The following is a 6,000-nucleotide window of genomic DNA, read 5'->3' on the forward strand; positions in this document are numbered from 1 at the left end:
TTATTACCCAGACGACCTGCAGTTGTTGCCATGTGGCTTCACTGGAAAGGTCACCTGCATTTTCATGTAAAGGGGACGTGGGACTTGTCTACAACCTCACACATGTACTTCTGTACTTCTAAATGTTTCCCGTTAAAACAAACTAAACGCAACACAAATCTATGGTATGAAACTAAAACAGTGTCACTTGACTTTCAAAATGCATGATCAGATTTTTTTGGTGACTCCCAGTGGAAGAATCAAGAATGACAAGACACTTAAAAATCTCTGCGTCCCATTCATAATGTGTTCTTAAACTGAGCAGAGCTGGAAGTCATTTAAGATGCTTTGTAATATAATTAACAAAACTATTCACTGGAATCACAGCACAGTTTTATGTCCCTACTGATGACATATGGTTTCCTCACTGATAATCAAGAAGCAAAAAAGGTGTTTTGCGGGGCCACTGTGACCAGTGTGACATTCAGCTGCAAAGTGAAACTACACTTAAAAAGAACACACAAAAAATACCTTTTATTTGGCCTCAGATGTTTCTTTTACCATTGAATCCTTACAATAAAACGTGTGTGTGTGTGTGTTCATTATGTTGTGGGGACCTGAATCTTTTTGTTCACATAGTCATGTTATGGGAACTTGTCTTTCTTATGGGGACAAATATCAAGTCCCCATCATGTGAATTACTACATTTTGAGGTGAACACATGTTTTAAAGTTAGGATGAGGTCAGAGTTAGGTTAAATCAAGATAGGGTCAGTATTAGGAGTAGGTCAGAGTAAGTTGCTAGGAAATGAATGTAAGTCAATGTAATCTGAAGTTGTGGAAATGTGTGTGTGTGTGTGGTGTGAGAGCTCTTCCTGTCAGCAGGTGTCACTGTGTATCAACTGAAAATGTCCCATATGTTTTAATAATAAAAGTTATGAAAGAATAGTTTCACGTACCTTCCTCAATAAATTCTCTACTGTAAAGGGATACTAAATTATAATTATCCCTAACACTATCTCTCTCCTGTATTGCTACAAATCTCTTTATTTTATCTCCGTTATCTATAATCTCTGTAGCTCTGGGAGATTTTATACACACGGATGTAATGTGATGCAGCTGAGGTTGTAACACGGTGACTTTCAGACACAGAATCCTGCAACGATTACAATCAAATGTTTTTATTGAATATAATCCGATTATGTGTTTTATTTTCTACGTTTTGTCTCTGCTACAGCATAGTTCATATTATTATTATTATCATTAATTCATCTTCACCCTATTCATTTTCACACCACCGTATGTACAGAAACAGTGTGACATATTTTCCCACAATGCACCTTGAGCATCTTCTATCAGTGAGCCCCTCATTATAATGTCTTCATCTTCCTCATATCACTGCGTTTACCTCCATTGCTTTTACCTTCTTAAGTCATCCACTTCGTATTCTCAGCTAAATGCTGCCACCTAGTGTTTAGTGATTTGAAGTGGAGGAGTACATTTCTGGAACAGGAAGTCCTGCTCTTCGTAATCACCTCATTCAAGGAGGATTTGTTTGAATGTTTGTGAGACACAAGGCTCACTAAACTAAACCAATCGAAACTAAACTACACCCATAAACATAAGTAAACTAAACCCTTACACTAAACTAAACCAATCTAAACTAAACTAAACCCATAAACTTAACTAAACTAAACTAATATAAACTGAACTAAACCCATAAACTTGACTAAAGTAAACCAATAAACTAAACTAAACCCATATACTAAACTCAACCAATCTAAACTAAACTAAACCCATAAACTTAACTAAACTAAAGTAATCTAATCAAAACTACACTACAATACATGGCACAACACTACAAAACTGAACTAAATTAAACTACACTACACTAAACCCATAAACTAAACTAAACTAAACTAAACCCATACACTTAACAAAACTAAAGTAAACTAAACTACACTACTAAACTAAACTAAACTACACTACACTACACTACACTACACTACACTACACTACTACTACTAAACCATACCATGATTCACCCAACAGGAATTTTACATAGCTCTTTGCCCTCATAAACAATGATCAACACCTTTAACCTCTAAAAGCCAAATGGTATGAGCTTCAAGAGTAAACGTGTGTGTACACGTGCGCGTGTGTGTGTGTGTGTGTGTGTGCTCTACACCCTCATTCCTGTCTGTGGCCCCAGTAGGCCGCATGTTTGTAGTAGAAATAAAAGAGATTATTGGAGCATGATAATGTGATGAGGGAGAGAGAAGTTGGTGCGTTTGACGGGGCCTCAACATTCACTTCTGACCATCGACTCTGATGAACTTTCAGACCCTGTTCAATGGAAACAACAGACATGTATGTCTCTGCAGTCTCTGTGTTTGTGACTAATGAGGACAAATTGACATTTTCTGTTATTGGAAAGTGAAAAGATCAGCATGTCTTTGCCTCTTTGTCCTGTAGTTTCAGTTTGCAGTTAGGGTCTTTTAAAGATGCAAACTTCACCTTGTGGCACTTGTGTATGTATAAATAAATACATATACATACACATATATGTATACATATATATATATATATATATATATACACATATATATATACTGTATATATAATGTATATAAACATGTATGTGTGATTACCCCTGTTCGTATTTGTAGAGCAGACACTAGTGATGTTTTAAAAAGCTCCACTGCAAATACAATGCTGTTCTGCATCTAATGTCATGTAGGCTATACAACCACAGTCCAGCGTGGATCCCATAATTGCCCAGTAGATGTTTAACAGAGATTCTATCTTTTATTTGCTTGACCCCCCCACCCACCATCGCCCCATCGCCCCACACCCCCAGCCATGACCTGTCAGACACCGTAGCAAGTTGATAACCTTTTCAACTTTTACTATTTTCAGTGTGCTGTTTCTAAATATAACTCCCCAAAACCTTACCTCTCTGACCTGCTCGTGTCCCTGCCCGTGATGTTTCTATTTCTCTCTTTCTCCTCCCCAATAATCTCAGAACTTTGTACATTACATTTAACTTTTTAACATGTTATGACCCAGATTACATCACACGATGTGTACTTCTATCACTCAACATTCATATCCATTTACAAGCTGCCAGCTGTAATGTATGTGCACATCTTTTTAACAGTTATCTTACCCCATAGAGAAGGTGAAAATGATGAAAGAGTAATTTAAAGTATTTCCATTACCAACAAAATCTAGAGGGTCACTATGAAGAGGGTCAGCCTCTCCCAGAGTGGAACGTGGTCAGCACTCTTGCCTCTGAAGACCCGGGTTTGTGACCTGGTTGGAACAAGGGCCTTTCTGCATGGGGTTTGCATGTTCTCCCCTTGTGTGCGTGGGTTTTCTCCCACAGTAAATTGGACACTCTAAATTGACTCATGTGGAGGATGAAGCGATAGAAGATGAATGAGTGAGTACTCTGAGAGGTGTAATGCTGCCCACTACAGGGCAAAAATATGCTTCTGTCCCTTTCTATTCGTACATATAGACTAGTTGCATGTTTTTTCTCAAAGTTGAAAATTGTATTTACGGAAAAAACATTAAAAGGCCCAGGTCAGCCAGTTCAATAACTGTTGCTCTAAAGCATGTTTAATTGTCTCTGCACTTGAACCATCTGGGTGTTTTCCTATAACTTTGAGGTAGCTGGATAATCCACAATCTTCTTCTGATAATAATACTAACTTCCGTACACTGAGGTGTAACGCAGCCCTCCACAGTTTAATCACAGTTCAAAGACATGGGACTTTGAAGGGCTTTGAAGAACAAAGATTAAAGGATGAAACAAACCTCTAGAGTAATGGAAGGACAAGAGGCAACGATGCAACATCACGGATGCTGTAAATCAGAGAGAGGAAGAAGCCAGTGAATCTGCCCAATCTTGCAAGGTGGGTTGTTTCCTCTTAATCTGCTAAATCAAGCTCGACCAATATTATACATAGATATATTATACATGATTATACATAGAGCACTGGTCATTCATTGCTTTGGTCTCAGTGTTGACTCACTCACAGTCCCTTTAAGTCTTGGTCTCTGACTATAATACGTACGTTGAACATCATTAACTATTTCATAATTAATAGAGATCATAAAATTTTAAATTTATATCTTGATGTGTCTTGAAAAAAATAAACCCAAATAAACTGAACGACCAGGTTTTTTTCCACCGGTGGCTTTTTTTTTCTTCTCTGAGGGCACAGGCATTTCCAAGATGACAATGGCAGGATTTATCGGGCTCACACTGTGAAAGAGTGGTTCACGCAGCATGAATCATCATTTTCACACATGAATTGGCAAACTCTGAGTCCAGACCTTAGCTCCATTTAGAATCTTTGGGAAGTGCTGGAGAAAACTGAATGCAGGGGTAAAACTGTGCCCTCATTAATACAAGATCTCTGGACACATTTTTAAATATGTTAAAAACGTTATATTTAAGTCACTTATTGGTTTCCAGGACTTGAAACAAGGCCTTTCAGAGTTTGGCAGTGAGCGACGTGATTGCATAAATGAAGGTCACCCTGAAGCAGCCATGTCACCAGGCGAGTGAATGAATGAATGCGAAGCCTCCCCTCCTCTTCCCTCTCCTGAGCTCGGCTGGGAGTAAAGGCAGCATAGGGAGGACGTGCTTTTCATTCATGCACTCCATGGTCGCAGCCTGAAGGAGGATGTGACGGGGAGGAATCAAGGGGAGGTCAGAGGGAGAGAGGAGAGGAATGTCAGAGGCTTTGTACGTCACTGAGTCAGCAGACACGGGACACTCGACGCAGACCGTGGTGACGTAACTGAGCTGCGTGCGGAGAGGAAGGGCGGGGGGGGTCGCTGTCGTTGACTATGTATAGTAATGCTGAGATTTGTTTCGTCATGCCTTATCATGAGCTTCATACCGTGAGTTGTCTAAGACTAAAAAGACTGCCACAGTAATGGAAATGGTTTCCACCACATTATCTATATTGAAAAATTTCTCAGGAGAAATTTCTAACGTGCTGCCTACTTATTCTTCTTCTAAAAACAATAATGTCCGGCACTGTACACTGAGAGGTGCAATGCTGCCCCCCTGCTGACCTTAATCATAGGTCAACGTTCTCAACCATAGTTCTCCGTCCTCCTCTTATACACTGAAGTTTGAAGCCTCCAAACACAGCTCAAAAAAGATCCAAATCGCAGTAAACTTCTTCTTCTTCTGCTAACAATTTCCTGCAGGCCATACATCTAGTAGGAGCAATGCTGCCCTCCAGAGTTCAAAGTTGTTTATCACAGTTCACAGCTCCCCCATCCCATCCTCTCCTCACCTCTCTCCATCACAGTTCAAAGTTCTTAAAAGCAGCTCCCAGTTCTCCTCCTAGTCACCCTCTCGTCTCCTTAGTCTCTTCTATCATGGTTTAAAGTTCTCCTTCATTCTCATCCTCATTCTTTTTTCCTCATCCTCATTCTTTAATCATTCTGGAATCTTCCTCTCATCTCCCGCACTATTCTCCCCTACTGATAGCTGCCATCTGACCTGTGCACAGGTTGCCGGGGAGACCTTTAATCTGTGAGGTTCATTCATTTCCTATTGCAATTTTTTTTGCAGCTTTTTTGTTGAAATCCTTTAAGTGCATGCGTAGCCATCAATAAATACCTGCCTGGTGTGTAGTAGGATTCTAGAAGGGCTCAGAACAGCAGGCAACACTTCAACCCACTGCAGACGATGAGAGAGTGCTGTGAGGAGAGTTGTGTTTTGACTGTCAACATCATGTCTGAATCACCTGCAGAAACACTAAACGATCATGTCATAATGAGCCGTGAAGGTAGACAGGTCAGTTAGTGTGAACAGGTACACCAGGGAATTAGTCTCTGTGGTGTGAATGAAATGTCTGCTCGTGTTTATTACAGTAAAGTATGACCTTTAGACACCAGTCTATTCAGCCCACTCTTTTAGTTGTCAGTGTGTTATCATACATTTTAATTGTCCGATACTAACATCGTGCTGATAAAATCATGCATCCCTGCT

The sequence above is a fragment of the Solea senegalensis genome, unplaced genomic scaffold, assembly GCF_019176455.1.
Source record: "Solea senegalensis isolate Sse05_10M unplaced genomic scaffold, IFAPA_SoseM_1 scf7180000014209, whole genome shotgun sequence".
NCBI lineage: Eukaryota > Metazoa > Chordata > Actinopteri > Pleuronectiformes > Soleidae > Solea > Solea senegalensis.